Source organism: Lissotriton helveticus, chromosome 6 (assembly GCF_964261635.1).
Source record: "Lissotriton helveticus chromosome 6, aLisHel1.1, whole genome shotgun sequence".
Taxonomy (NCBI): Eukaryota; Metazoa; Chordata; class Amphibia; order Caudata; family Salamandridae; genus Lissotriton; species Lissotriton helveticus.
Genome location: NC_136067.1, coordinates 1,532,785,033 through 1,532,801,993, shown reverse-complemented (window position 1 = coordinate 1,532,801,993; position 16,961 = coordinate 1,532,785,033).

Here is a 16,961-nt window from a genome sequence, read left to right as displayed (position 1 = left end):
AATCATTGAAAGCTGATGGTGCAGTGGAAACAGTAAGAAAAGGATTTTCTGCTGCTAGCAAATGGTTGGAAAACAAGGGAAATGGGTTAGTGGGTAAAATCTTGAGACCCTTGGTGATCATTGATGTTTTGTGAGTTGTCGATAATTGGAACAATGAAAGTATGAAAACGTGTAAGAAAGAAGGGGTTTGAAGAGAAAGAGAACAGATATAGAATTAGAAAACAGAGTCAGTACTCTGACGATTTGAAAGTTCTGCAGGATTGCAGTCACAAAAGGATAAAGATAACTGTAATGTGATCTGTAATACATGATTGAGACTTTTCTGATGACTTGATTCACCATCAAACGGAGGGTTGATGCAGTGTAAAAATTGTTCATTCTTTAGTTGATATGGTTAAAAACATTTCTAGTTAATAAATAATTAACAAGAAACATGAACATGAAAGTCATAATTAAAAGGTGTATTATATAACCTTAGATGAAAATGAATATGTGAAAATAGATTTGCAAGACTGTAACCCTAAGTGCAGGGAAGTTAAAGCTTTGTAGGATTATGCTATAGATATAATGTCTTGAATTTCCTAAAATTATATTGCTTTATTAATGTATAGATCTGGTTCTCATGTACAGATATTCTCAAATGTAATAATGAGTCATGCTTTTTATTGACCATTGACTTGATATAATTCTTGATGTTAACTGCTCTTAGTAATGCACTACAATGTTATACTTGTTCATTTACTGTATATTCATTCTTTACTTATAACATAATGCTTTAAATGTATTTTATTTGACATAAGGGCCTGTTCTTCCTCATGACATCTATAAAACGGAATTTATTTGCAGGTTTGTTCATGTAACTTTCTTGTACTTTCTCTCAGAAAACCAGTAAAAACTGATACAACTTGTATTTGACTTGTTGCTACCTACTTGAGGACTAACTTGTTGCTACTGCAGGTGTAGGAAGTTTTGAAAGTCAATGATTCTTAGTAAGCTAACCTGGAAGACTGGGATTAACACTCGATTCCCATGATCTATACGGGAGAATCTTGAAATGTTTCTTGTCAAAGACTTTGTCAGCAGAAATGTACATCATTTGACATCCTAGGATAATGGCACGACAATGGTGTGACACAGTGTGTTACATCCAAACTGTTGATCTATGTTCCTGAACTGCACTGAGAAGTTTAGAAGCTTCTTGCGCTTGACATTCTTGAGAGGATCACCCTGGTTTGCCCCTTATGCCATTGTCTCTTTCCTGAGCGATTGACTGGCTCTCTGGCTTCCTGATCCTGCTTTGCCCTTTGCTGATTTGAGCTGGTTGGCTTGCTGGCTGACTTGCTCAAGACTGCTGGGAAATGATGGACTCTTTCTGCCCCTGAGAAGCAAGAATCCCAGGGCTTGTAGTCTTCCGTCGAACTCTTGGCTGAACCATAATGCCCTTTTGCCCCAGATATCGCTCTCTGAATTTGCTGATATAGATACTCTTGCTTGATCAACTATGACTAGGGAATTTGAGAACTTTTCCTTAAATTACTGTATTAATGTGTAGTATTACACTACACCTGTAACTGATTCATTTGAATTCATTGACTAATTTCTAAATGACTTCTTAATGCATTGACTACAATGTACTAAATGTATAAACATTAATTGAAAAATTGGAAGATCTGAGTCTCTTGATTTTCTTAACTGGTCTTTTCACAGGAATTGTGTTACAATATAGGATCCTAATGTATAGCAGAGGCAATCATAAACTGTTTACGGGACATCAAGTTCTAGTGCTAATATTTTGTATTGCTGCAGCTGAACTCCTGGTCTGTGTCATTCTGACTCATTTAAATTTCTTTAGGAGACTGGGACTGCCTGTTGTCATTTTGTATATTTACAGTATGGCCTTGAAAGTAATCTGTTTGAACCTGATTACCAACTTATAGGTTGGTACTAATTCCTGGTCCTCATTAGGTAACCAACTTTGATACCTTGAGATCCTTTATCCCTCAATGCAATGAGCAAGATTCATCAAAGGACCAAGTGATGTGAATAAGTTAAGTAGATAAAGAAAGCTATTGTTGGGCCCAGAGTAAGTTAAAGTTAAACACTGGATCACATCTCTCCTCCTCTATTATCCCTACATTGGCCATGGTTTGAGGCCAGATGATGTTTAAAAACTGTCCACTTTTATTTTTTATTTTATACTCTTATAGAGCGCCAGAATAGACCCCCGAAGGGGTATCTCCGCGCTATTGCTGCAAGGAGGGTGATCTGAGAAAAGTGTGCTGCAGTGGTGATATACAGGCAAGACATACATTAGTTACTGGGATACAGGTAGGTTTTTAGGGTTTTCCGAAAAATCAGGTGACTATTAAGAGATCTTAGTTCGAGGGGCAGAGAGTTCCAGAGTACTGGTCCGGCATGGGCCAGCGCACGGCCACCCTGTCTGGTCTTCTTTACTCTAGGTATCTGCAACAGTTGCCGGTTACTGGAGCGTAAGAAACGCTCGGGGATGTAAGGCTGAAAAATTTCAGCCAGGTATTTTGGGCCTTCCCCTATCATACACTTGTGGATGGTACATAAGGTTTTAAACTGGACTCGTTTCCTCACTGGAAGCCAGTGGAGTCTAATCAGCAGGGGGCAGGAGGGAGTCCTCGGTGGAACATTCAGGACAATCCTCGCTGCTGTATTTTGGATCACCTGTAATTTATTAAGTTGTTCCTCGTTAGCTCCAAGGAGCAAACCATTACAGTAATCCACCCTGCTGATGACAAGAGCCTGCACAAGCGTTTTCCTGTGATGATCCGGTAAGTAGGGGAAGACTCGTCTAAGCATCCCAATAGCCCGAAAACAGGTGCCAGCAACTTGATTTACATGATCTTTAAATGTAAGTTGCTGATCAAGTAGCACGCCCAGGTTCCTGACCGTACTCTTGGGGATAGGGACAGGGCCTAACTCCAAGGGCCACCAGTCCGATGACCAGTGTGTTGCTGCTTGCCCGAACAGCATGACCTCGGTTTTCCCAACGTTACACTGCAGATAGTTTGATGACATCCATTCTGCAATGGCTCTCATGCCATCTGCAAAAGATCTTTTTATTGCAGGTGTAAGTTTTTTAAAGGGAAAAAGGAGTTGGGTGTCGTCAGCGTACGACACTGGGGTGAAACCGAAGGATCTTGCTAAGTTGGCCAGGGGGGCCACATACACGTTGAAAAGTGTAGGGCTCAGACAAGACCCTTGTGGCACTCCCCTGTTGAGCTCCCTATGGGTGGATTTGTGGGAGCCCAGCCTCACTTCTTGGAATCGACCAGATAGAAAGCTCTCCATCCACGCCAGAGCCCCTCCCTCCACGCCTACCTCCCTTAGGCGGTTGAGAAGCACCACAAGAGACACCGTATCAAAAGCGGCGGAAAGATCCAACAGCACCAGAATCATAGAGCTGCCATCATCCAGTGCCATTTTGATGTTATTGGTCACTGTTTGAAGAGCAGATTCTGTGCTGTGGTTTGGCCTGAACCCAGATTGTGAATAGTCCAGGCCTTCCGTCGCTTCAAGATGTTGAGAAAGATGGGTGTTCACATGCTTTTCCGCAACCTTTCCCAGATAGGGTAGAAGGGAGATAGGTCGTAAGTTAGATAGGTCGTCCAAGGGGATGCTGCTTTCTTCCTTATCGGGTTCACCACCGCCTTTTTCCAATCTGCTGGGACCTGGCCTTTCATAAGGGAGGTGTTAATCACCTCCAGTATGGGAGGACCCAGGAGAGAGATCAGAGGGCCAATCATTTTGGCAGGAATGAGGTCACTGGGAGATCCTGATTTAATGTGACTACAGAGGGAGAGAAGCTCTGTATTATCAATTGGAGGGAAGGATAACAGAGAAGGTTTGTTGCATATTAGGGGGGTCTGAAAAGGAAGTTTATTGGTCGTGTCTGTGGTATTTTTAGCTGCTACTATTCTTTCATAAATGGTATTTATTTTATCCTCAAAGAATAGTGAGACTTCATCGCATAAAACCTGCGAGAAGTCATCAGAGCTCTCACATGCAGTTGGTTTAATAAAATTTTGCAGGATTTTAAAGAGTTCCTTAGAACAGTTACCCGCTTCTGCTATCTGTTGTGTTAGGTGTTGTTTCCTAGCTAACTTAATATTTTTGTAATACTCTGATTGTGCATCTAGGAAAACTACACGACTGTCTTTGGTTTTCCTTTTCCTCCATGCCTTCTCAGCTCGTCTGCATTTTTATTTGCCTGCTCTCAGTTCATGTGTATACCAATTTTCTTGTTTGGACGCAGGGTACTGCTTATGCCTTTTTAGAGGAGCTATGGTATCAATGGCTTGCTTAATAGAGACATTAAGTTTAGCCAGTGCCATGTCTGCTGTGTCTGTTGCCCGAATGTCAGGACTTGCCCAAACTTCCTGTACTTTATTAACAGTCACTTTGTGCCATTGTCGTCGCCAGATAGGGGGGAGGGGAGCACTTTTAACAGATCTTGGTGGAGTCATTAATAGGAATTCCAACATGGAGTGATCTGTCCATGATATATCTTTTGCCGGAGAGCAGATTACTTTGGCGCAATTGCAGAAGAGTAGATCAAGCATATGTCCTCCTTTATGGGTTGGTCCATGGTTTTGAAGTTCTAAGCCTAGGTTACGAAGGTCCGTGATCAGAGCAGTAGATTCAGACAGTGTAGGCAGATCTACGTGCGTGTTAAAATCTCCTAGAAGAATAAAGTCTTCTTTGGATTTAAGATGGGGAGCTAAAATTTCCTGGAGGGTGAGAGCAAAATTAGGGTTAGGTCCGGGAGGCCGGTAAATCAAAGCACCTTTCCAGGTAATATGGCTAGTTAAAATGATTTTAAAAATCATAATTTCTAACTGTGGGTGTAGATGTTGTTCAATTATAGTGATTTTTATGTGGTCCTTATGTATAATAGCCAGGCCACCTCCTGTTTTAATTTCTCGATCTAAATGTTTGATCTTAAATCCGGATGGGATCCCCATTGCAATTGCAGTTATTGTGTGGGGTTTCAACCATGTTTCAACAAGAAAACATATATCTGGCTCAATGGTGTTTATTAAATCCCAAACCTGATGTTGGTGTTTTGTCTATAAACCCCTTTGCCATAGCAATTCCAAATTCCTTACACAAAAACTGAAACTGTGAGGGGATCCAGGATGCTTAGATGCTGAAACAGAGACATACTTGTCACCCTACTAGTTAAACAAACACATTATCCAGATTGTGCTTCCTACATCTGGAATGGCCTCCCAGTACACACCCAAATGCTTAAACTCAGAATAAATCCATGGTTTGTTTACACCTCCAATGATTTCTGGCAATAGTATCAATAGTACATAAGTGCAAATGTTTAGAAGTGCTTAATATATAAGCACATAAGTCTCTGCCTGGTCAGTATAAGTGCTCAATATATTGCACAAAAGTCTAGCCCAGATCATTTCTATCCGTATATGTTCCTTTGCACTACCCCCTTTCCTATGCTTTAGGATGCTACTACACAGTAACCCCAAAACTCTGTAACTATATAGTGTTATCACTTTCTGTTTATATGTGCTTTTTTCTGTAACCCAAATCTTCAAACTATATAGTTTCATAAATGTATGTTATATTTGCACTGATTCTTTAATTCATTTCTAAATCCTAATTTTGCTGCAACCCAAAACAACTCATGTGTACTGTGCCTATATATTATACCATAAATGAAACTATTATTATTGAATCTCCAAACCTTTATTCATTTTTTGTTATACAAATTTTTTATTGAATATTCACACTGTTATTCTGTGTTTCCTTTAGTCTAAGAGAAACTATTTTTATTGACCTGTCAAACCCCTGCACCCATACTATATGCAAATAATATGTTAAATTGATATTGAAACAAAAACATGTGTGATGGACTGTAAACGGTAACCCCAAACTATCACATTCTATTTGTCAAAAAGTTTCTGCCAATTTTATTTTTTCTGTCTTTTGTGTCTCACAATTAAACAGGTGTGTGATGTACCAACACCTGCTTTACAAAACAACTGTGAAGAAAAAGCCAAAGGAAAAAAAATCCTACAAACTATCTCTCCGTTAAAGCTTATGGAATGGAATTTACACACAAGAATAGCGACGATTTGGTAATTCATGCTCACTGCCTGGTAATGTTATAGCTCAGAATACAGTGGGCCCAATTCACCAAGCTATTTCTATGAGTGGTGGGTTGGATCACAGAACATTTTTCACTGGTTCTTTTACATCTTCTTGATGGTAAGTAACATATTGCTTGGTGGAAACACCTCCATCATGGGAGCAGATTTCAGGAGGTTGCAGTGGGTGACAAGAATGTTTTGCATATTTATTGTGTTGCATTTTGTTATGGTGACGATGTGTTATGTTGTTTTGTATGCTCATGTGTTTTTGTCTTACTTTATTGCATTGTGTTCAACTGTGGTGCATTCTCTGTTGACTATTTTGTTGCGCCCTATGTTTTACCTCTGTTGCTGTGCTGATTTGTGTTACATTATTAGGTTTTGTTCCGTTTTTTTACTTCAGGATATCAACAAACGTTGCTACAGTTACAGCGAAAAGAAGCACATTCATTTAAAGTTCCAGCAAAAAACAACCATTTACCACTGTCCAAGGTAGTAAAATACTGCTATGCCATCTATTTCAGTGTTTAAGAATTTAAGCCACCAATGAGCCCAAAAACTGAAGCAGAGGCATTTGTTAAGCTAGCATTTCCAAGTGCTCACTTTAACCCCATCGCTGCTGCCGACATTCAGCGGACGTCGCGTGCACTACCTCGGTAGTGCTGCGCACATCCGTTGAACATCGCGGCCCCGCCTGCTCAATAGAACGTTCCGCACTTGCGCGGAACGTTCAGCGCAGGCAAGGTGTTAAGTGATACAAACAGGTGTGCATTGTTCTAAACTTACTTACCCACAGTTTCTCTAAGTTTGTCTTACTTCTGAAAACTGCTCACTGAAAATGATTTATGAATTTGACCTGGACATTGCAGAGTGAAATCACCTCTGAGACACAGCTTTTCATAGAAATTGCTTTGTGAATCAGACTCTGCTTGTCATGACATTCATACTTAAACAGTCCTTATACATCCCATTCCATAGAGGTTCCAAGCTAAGAAAAAAAATCTTCCTTAGTTCATCTGTCAGGGTACAATTTCTTTGCACTGTAGGATGAACACGAGTCAGGACCAACTGCGTGGGTGGACTGCTGCTGACTCTCCAGTCTCCAGGACGGCGAGACCTGCCTGTGATGGGAATGGTGAGACTAGGCCGGCCATATTGGAGGTAAGCAGACTGTCACTGCGAGCCTCTGTGGTTCAGCCTGCGGTGCTCAACCGACCCTTGTTGCAGAAGTCAGACTGCCGCGCCTCCCTGAAGCCTGATGCAGTGCAGAGGACTACCGGAAATGTTGTCCCGCCTGGGGCACGCTGACTACAGCCTGGCTTGCTCCCTCCTATGTAGCATGACCATGGGGAGAGGGCTAGCAGCTGGAGCCCCTGGATGCTGTTTGGATGTTTTTTCAAACTAACCAACCAGTCAAGATCATAAGGCTATGCTATAATATCTCTATGTTATGTCTATATTCTTTGCACTCACTTCCAGCCAATACTCTTTGTGCTCACCTCCCGCCAACACTGGTAGATTATACCTACACTTTTAGTTTAAGTTGCACATCATTCGTGCACACCATTGTAACATTTTCTTTTTGTGTTTAGATTCATGTATCTGTTTTGTATCTTATATGTAATCCATGTAAGTCTTATATAATGTAACTGGTTCTATTGTAAGATGCTCTGCCACCTTCGGGTAAAGTATGCGCTATATAAAAATGTATAAATAAATAAATACTTTTAAGCAAAATGTTACATGTTTTAAGGTGTGCTATTGTGCTCTGCTTGTTTTGCAGCAGACAGTGCAAAGAAAACACAAACATTTATTTTTGCCATCGTAATGCAGCACTGATAATTTAAAATAGAAATCGAAAAGGTAGCTCATAATTAAAATATGTAACAGGGTGCTAAGAAGCCCCTTGGTGCAAATTAGCACCCAGTCTCTTCTTCCAGGTTATCCTGGCCCTTCGAATGCAAGACTCCAACCCCAAAAGTAGCATAGGATGTGACATATGTGGAGAAGAAGTGCTATGGAGACGGGTATGCCAGTGCCCTATACTGCACATGTGCAGATGGAGGGGTTGTAAGGGCAGTGAAAATACAGGAGAAAAGGTACAGAGTAATATATACAAAATAAGCCTTCACATCTTAAGATAAAAATGAGTTGAAACCATTAAAGGATTCACAACAACAGTGAATGGATATTAGATTCAGTCACTTTACAAAACAGAATAAAATTATAAATACTGGGGTTGATATATACCAGTTTTATGATGACGGACAGTAGTAGCCCGGATATTAAAAGTCTGTATCATATAGTCCTTGGGTAAAAGGTACCTCCAGTAGTGCCAATAGAGAGTAGGTTGTCCCGTGCTCATATCTTTTGGGCACCTTTAGACCTTTGCAGCCATGCCCCCTTTTAACAAGCATTTGCAATGCAATCGGTCTCGCCTTTGGGACCTTATATGCAGTTAGCTAAGCAGCATATTAGCCTGGGTGCTGAAACATCTACTGTTCTTTAACACCTTCGCTGCGGCAGCTATTCCGCGGCAGCGCTCACGGTCGCGGGGGGGCGCGTGGCTGACCTGCGCGGGTGACAGAACCGTTCCGTCACGGCTCGCGGGTGAGCTGTGCTTGTGATGGAACGGTTCCGTCACGGCCCCGCCCGCTTAATGAAATGCGCCGCGCAAGTGCGAAATCAGCGCCGCGCAGGCGCGGCGAGCGGGCCATGACGGAACCGTTCCATCATGAGCACAGCTCACCCGCGAGCCATGACGGAACCGTTCCGTCAATAGCGTGGAAAGAGTTAACATGGAGGAAAAGTAAGCACCAAAAGCATGACACACCAGGTACGGCAACACATGGAGAGAAATATTGCCTTTCAGCGGGAAATGGTATAATCCAAAGCTCTGTTTTAATATAAAATCAGGACCTTCGGTGGTCATATCAATGAAAATATAAGATTTGAAAAAAATATTATTGTCTACGGGTGCTCGTGGAATAATAATAATAATAATAATAATCCACATTTGTAAAGTGCCTACCATTCACCCGTTAAGGTATCTAGGCGCTGGGGGCAATCGGGAAGATTAAGCAAGCTATTGCCCAGAGTCACATGGTGCTGGGCTAATCTGCTGCCGGCCCCGGGGATCGAACCATGATCCCCAGGTGATTCCCAGATTCCGGAGTCAGTCACCCTGGCTGCGGCGCCACACCTCTCCCTCTCCCTCTTCCTTGTGGAAGACAATATCTGTGGACTGAAATCTAGAGAATGCTAAAGTGATTCTGGTATTTTACTGACCTCGCTGGTCGTTTTCTATCAAAAAAGTTAAATAGAGGCAGTTGCCAGAAAAATTAAAAAAGAAAGTCCCTCAGCAGAAAGAAATTCTGGAATTTTACTGACCTCTGATGGTCGTTTTCTATCAAGACAGTTAAGTAGAGGCAGTTTCACAGAAAAAAAGTCCCTAAGTGGAACCAGACAAGTCCTAGGGCTGATTTCCAGAGCCCACAAACTACATACACAAATAAGTATATACTAAAGTATATACAAGAGGTCTCGAATGTCGACCTAAAAAAGGCACTCCTCTCTGGACAGATGCAAGGTCACCCATATCTATTAGGGAGGGCATTACTTCCCTTGCTATTGCCACTGTCTGTTTGCTAAAAACAAAGGGGATCTTCTATAATCCAGGCCCTTCTGCATCTGCAACAAAGGAGACAGAACAGAAGGAAATGAACCATTGTTTTCATAGCTTCCCCCATGCAAACACACACATGTTCTTCCACGGGTCTCCTAGACTCTGATCCCGCCAGTGCTAACTCGGTCATTTATCTCAATCTGAGTTTGTTACCCATCTAACCATTGGAATATTCTCACATTTCTTTTTATCATAATTATTTAATTGATCTGTACAACTCTGGCCATGTCGGCAAAAAGGGCTCTTCACAGTGACTAGATAGGCTTTTATTATGAATCTCGCTCAGTTTTAGCTTTGTCTCTTTTTAATATAGTGACGTTTGGTTTCAAATCAGGTCTAATGCACTAATTTCTAGGGTAATAGCCTTATCATGCTAAAAATAAAGCAGATATTTTAGTCTTTTTTTTGACAAAAAACGAAATTTTTATGCTCCTCGGTGTGTACTAAAAGATTACAATGTTTTTCAAATTCGGTAACATGTTGTTTTCAGGGTGTGAAGGTGTTTTTCTCAGTAGACAATTGCAGTAGCGTTTGTTTGTGGTCTGTCTTGAGATTTGCAAGCCACACAGTGTACTTACTGAACGCAGCATTTTTAAAAAGTCGGGTTATAAAGTACACAATAAAATGCGTATATCCACAAATGACAGGCTGCTGTATTAATGTTATAAATAATTCCCTGTGTGTCTGTTCAAAGCCCCAGACCTTATAGGAACGCGAAACATTGATGTTGCAAAGTGAACAGGGCGCCTGCTTTTACTGACAATCGATGTATTTCAGCAAAGGATTTTTTTTTATATATTCATAGGGGCATTTTTTTTATTTTTTTAAAGTCTCAAGACACTTTTACCAATAACGCGCATGTTCTGCTGGTTATTCTCAACCCAACTGCACATTACGTATCAGCAAAGTGCAATGAATTTTTTTTATGTTAGGACCTGGTATTTTGCATAATCCCTAGAAAAGGATTTCCAGGGATTTGTTGACTCCCAACCCTGCGCTCTCACCACAACACTGCACAAAGCTATGAAAGGCCAACACTATGTAAACAACGATTGCTCTCTTCTATTTTACTAACCTTGCTCTAATCTAAACTTTAAAAATGCGTTTCTAATGCTCTTTTTAGTACTGGAGTAATTGTGTGCAGAGAATACGCAGTGTTTGCGTATATGATTACGTTTCAAACAGAAATGAACAGAAAACATCAATCGCATGGAATCATTGCGAAAGGAGGACATTGCTGTGTTCACTATGCAGCCGCCCACCCACAGAACTTTGTTTTAGATTTGATAAGTACATGTGACATATTAGTTGCAATCTCCAGGGACGAAGGAGGTAGAGTGGTAGAGTGAATTGGAATCTATGGATCAAAATCCCTTTCCTGTTCCATTTCCTTGGTAGCAACATCCAATATGGGACTCCCCACGATTTATCCCATGCTTTCTCCCCATTGAACACTGTGAAATGGAGGAAGGACTGCTTCTTTATTAAAGAGATAAGCCACATCCAGTTAAGCTAAATCAGTGGTCTGAATACTGGGACACCTTCCTGCACAACTACAATCATTGATGGTGCTTTCCTCTATCTATGCGTGCTGCAGAATGAATAGAAAGTGGAAACAATGAGAAGAAATAAAAGTATTTCTCCTGGTTGCACCTCCTTACGCCTCCCCTGGGGCGTCGTAGGATTCTGACGCATTCCCAGGTGTATAAAACATTGTAAATCTGGAATTGCGGCAGAATCCATAGGTGTTGCGTGGGAACACCCACAGCAACACCTATGGCACGCCCCTTTCACGCAAAGTGATGCGTGAAAAGGGGCTGTATTTACATGGTCATGAAAAGCCACACAGGGTGGCTTTGCATGGCTGCACACTGTGCCGCCGGTGCATACAAAAAAGTGACACACCAGCTGCTCAAGGGGCTTGTAATAAACCCCATCATTTTTACGGGATTTAGAAGTCTGTGCAATTTACTTCTGCTAACCAGAAGTAGAGTGCCAGTGCCTCTCCTTTAGAAATGCTTACATTGGCATATTTAACTTCCCGGTAAGTCCCCAATATATGGTGTAGACACTGCACCCAGGGCCTGGAAGTTAGATGCCAATTGTGGCTTGCGGCACCTATTATGTCATTCACTATAGTGGCTTTACAAACATGGCTTCTGGCCTAGACTGTCTTGCTGACTGTAAAAACAGCAGTATGAACTGTTAACATAACTCTTTTTGACAGGTAAAAACCTCCCTTTTAAATATTAGTAAGTCACCCCTGTGTAAGCTTTGTAGGGTGCATGGTATCTAAAAGTGGGAGATGTAGAAAATAATGTTACCATGCCCCTACAGTGACAAGGCCCTAAAAGATATTTTCACTGTGGCACGCCTAGCTGTTCAATGTAAAGAGCCTGTACATATTAAAATACTAATACTATCTTGGGAATGAGACCAACTAGAAAACAAATTAAACCACTAGTCTTATATATTTATTTAGAATCCAACTCAATGGTGGTCATATTTTTAACAAATATTAAGGAAACATAACTTTTAGAAATTCACACTTTACCTTCCTGGGCGGTCCGAAGGCTAATTAGCTTAAGCCTCTGCTTTCTCTTAGTTTGTGCTCAGCCTTGAATTAGTATGAATGAGGTGTGAAATGCCTTGTAGGAGCAAACAATGGGCTGACTTGAATGGGCAGAGATAACTTTTCTGAACTCCACAGAAAATACTGAGTAGAGGCTGTGGGCATCCTGTGACACCACACTGTCAACTCCTGCTTGAGAGATATGTTTAGCCACATTGAAAGGAAGACTGAAAGAGAGAGAGCAGTATTCCAAGATAACTATTGTAGATCCCTGTCTGCTTACTGAAGGATCCTGCTTCCATCCTATCAGACTTCTGTCTTGGAGTTTGTTATGGATATGGTGTCTATTTCAAACTTAATTTTAGTGTTAGATCTGTGAGGACGATGGTGATTTCCCTATGACACTTCAACACACACACACACCTTGCCCTCAGAGCTCAAGTTAAGTGTGTCCAAACACCTTCACCATCCTAGAAATGCCCTGATGCATGGCATGTTGGGCTTGTTTGCAGTAAGGCAAAGAGCAACTACTGAAAAAGTGAGTAGGATTGACCCCTAGGAACTTTCCCCCCATTTGTTAGGATGTGCCCAGGAGCTACCCCACATACAAGCTGTTGCCAGGCATAAATGTGGTAACCCCAGGCACCTTCTTCAGTACACATTCTTGACATGCTGACAATCAGAAGAGGACTGAACCTGCTCTCTGTGACCTGAGATGAGCGCTAAGGAGAGGACCTGCTCCCCCTTGTACCGTGGGCAAAGAAGTAGACTCCAAGGGTTATTTGACTGACCTCCTGTGTGGATACAGGCAGACAAGCTGCAAGGGGACCTTTTTCTGGAAGTACTCAGCAGGGCAGCGGTAATTGGACCTGGACTGGACTTTGCTGTTGGCCTCTACCTGACACTCTGTGAGTCTCTAGGTGGCTCGTTTGATGTCCACGTGGCTTTAGAAGTATACTCCTGTGGTGTAGGCACTTCAAAGACTAAGCCAGAAGGTAACATATTTTACCAGGATGAACCTGTTTGGTGTATTCAACTGGACTCAATTGTGGTCAGCCTGAAAAAGGGCATAGGTCCCAGTCTACTGTGGTCGTAGACCATAATTGTCACTATTTCTACTTATAACTTCATATCTCTAGTTTCCCTTATTGGATTTTTGACATTTTGGTGTAATTTTGTTTGGTATATTTTACTCTATTTTACTAATATGGTTAGGAAGTTTTCTTGTTTGGCATTTTGACTTTATTACTGTTTAGTTTTACACATTGCCTAAAGTTAAGGCTGTTTGTTCGGTTACATAGCTACCAGGGGTTGAGCTCAGGTTAATTTAGTGACTTGAGTTCATCCTTACAAAGAGTTGTGATTACTTATTGAGGTGGGTAGTAACCCACTCCAAATAATAATCCAATTTCTTACAGGTCGAATACTTGAATTAGTCTTCGGCACTGGTAATTACTCTGGACAGCATTTCAGACCCACAATATTTTGCTACTAGTGCCACTACAAACAATGCACTTTGATTTTGGATACAAAGCTTCCGTGGCTCTGCTCCAATAGCAACTGTTCAGTTGAACTGCTAATTCAAGTCAACCCTGAATAGGAGCACTAGCAACCCCAGATCCTTTTTTTCTACGGTGTTACTCTACAACTCCATCAACTGGGTCCATTTACTGGCAAAAGGCATGCTCAGCTTGGTCCACAAGACTTTCCCATAGAATAGTTATTTTGACTTTCCTACAGGAAGCTCCTAGAGCATTTCAGAATACCAGACATCTTATTCAAAGGGATCTGTGCTTGCCTTTTGCTGCTTGAAACTCAGTTGTCAGGTCAGCAATATATTGTCCAATTTTTAGTATCCATATTGATGGATCATGGAAATAGAATTTCAATATGGTGCTTAGGACTCTTTAATTATGTCCTCAACTCCACAGGAAGCCTGTAGATCCCTTGGTGGCTTTCATGTGTTTATGTATTTTTATTTTATGGACAGTCTCTTTTGATATTTAAACCATGTGAATGAGCATACATGCCATTAGAAGGACTCTAATAACAATTCTTTCTTTCCTTCCCTTGTGAGCCGGAGGGCCCTTCTGAGGATTTAATACCATGAAATAGTGTGCTCATGTGAGTGAATTGTTTCACCGAAATCGAAGCCCATGCCCAGGGGCTTTCCTTTTGGGACTGGGCCTGTCATCGGGAATAATCGCTAAGTGGATAGCACCAAATCATCATTTGTACTAGACAATGCCAGAACCTGCGAAGCCAGTTATGGTCTTCCTGCATTCAGTTAAGTGTATGATGTAGCCAATGAGTGATGCTGAACGTGCTCCCAGCTCCGCCATCTAGGTTTTGCCTTTAAAGATCTGGAATTACAGACTAATTACTTGTGCTGAGGGACACATGTGGATAAGAAACCACTAATGTGAAAAGGAAATTACATGATATATGTCACACAGTACATATTTCTTAGATTATTTGGATAAACTGATTGTGAGTTGCTAGCTGTGACGTTGGTGGAAATATTGCATCCACCGTAGGGATAAGTGATTGATATTTCCATATTTTCATTTAGCTACATTAATCTACCATGATGTACACTGCAGAGAGGTCAATTTGTATCAGTGCTGTATAGTTGTCTTCCTGTAGGGAGATGAGGGAATCTTCAGAATTCGCCTAGTGTGATCCCTGTTCTTCCAGGTGGTCTGAAATCAGTTTTTCTGTTGCAATATTGTGTTTTCTTTCTCTTGATAGGATTTTTTTTTTACTTCATTATTTGGCAATCAATTGGTTAGCAGAAAGATGAAGAAGAAAGATGAAGTGGTCCATACAAGCAGTGAGAATGTCACTGGAACGATTTTACTACTATACAGTTTGGCTTTTAATCGGTTTGGGTATTAAATACCAATGCTATTTGAGTAGCAAAAGTTCATTCATCATACATTAATGACAAACATTATTACACTATAAAATTCACTAGTAATATTACACAAATGGCAAACTTTATTACACAATAAATGGCAATAGTTGTCTTTAGCAACCAAGCTTCCCTTTGCCTTAGATAATTGAACAAATCCAGCTTATTGTCTAAGTTCAGATAGTTCTCCAAATGATCACCATTTAAATACAAGATTCACATGAGCAAAGCTGCAGCATGTTTTTAGTTTTAAGCTTGCCATATTCCACAACAGCACAGAATCTCACAAATTAATTAAAGCAAAATAGTTTCCGCTTAGCTAATTTTGACTGGGCTATTAAAGCGACTATGAGTTTGAATATTTGTTAAAATAATAAAATGCAGCATACACACAATGCTTCAAAAAGAAATTTCCAATTATTAAAAAGTCTTTAGCAAGCTTTTAATGTGCCACATTTTAGCATTTAGGGCCTGATTTAAATTTTGGCAGAACTGGTTCTGCTGTCACTTTTTCAGCTGTTTTTCCACCTGTCAACTTGATGGTATGACTGTCGTATTAAGATGTTGACTGGTCACTGGAGAGAAGACTGCCGCGGTCCTGCCGACTCAACCGGGAATTCTCAACCACATCAACAGCGGTAGAGGCAGAATCTGCAGTTGGCTGGACTACAGCTCAGATTCTTGCCATCCAGAATATCATGTACATTTCTGTCCTGGCAACTGTGGCGGGAAACCCTCCTACTTTGAGTTGGTGGAGTCAGTGGAAATTAGGTAAAAATGTACCTTTTTCATGCTTCCTGCTTCAGGTTCCATCTTGTACCACATCCTCCAAGTCCCTCCTTTGTTGCACGACTCCACCATGATGCCAATAGACTCAGTTGTCGCCGAGATATACGGTAAGCTACTTTGACAATTCTCCTAAAGATCGTGTACTAACAATTGCTGTAGCGTCGTGTATGTCTGCATTGCTCTTACATACAATATTTTCCTTAAGTGTAATACAGATGTGTTCAGTTTCCTACTAATCTTGGCAAATTGCACACACCTCTAGTGACACATAGAAAAGACATTGTTGGTGTGGTCCTTGTGGGTGTTGGGCTAGTGGTACCTCTGGGTGTGCATTCAACAGTGTGTGAATGTTGTGTGAGTGGCATGTAAAAAGTAACACAAAGGGGCATATCACATTGCCTACATTTGGTTTACATGCAATCACACGCCCATGACCTCACTCCATCAGGACTCTGCTGCCAGGATACCGCCAGCAAAATAGGAACATCTAAATCGGCTTGGTGCAATCCCACCAGCCTGACGGCAATGGAGTACTGTTAGTCAGCACAGAAGGCCACTGTCATTGTGGTCATCTCTCTAAAGCCACAACATCTAAATACGGCAGGCGGATCGCCATCAGCTTGACGGAGTACATGGGACTGCCACCATGGCTGAACAGCGGTAGTCCCGCCAAGATCTAAATTAGACCCTAAGTAGTTGTGGGTCTTTTTTAATCAATCTTTTGTTGTTTCATCATATAACTAAATTATACTGTTGCATCTTTCAATTGTAATGCTTTTTGCAAACCCCATTGTTGACTTCAGTTAAAGATATAGTCCTGAATATTTTTCAATCGGTCCTCTTATGTTTAATGGT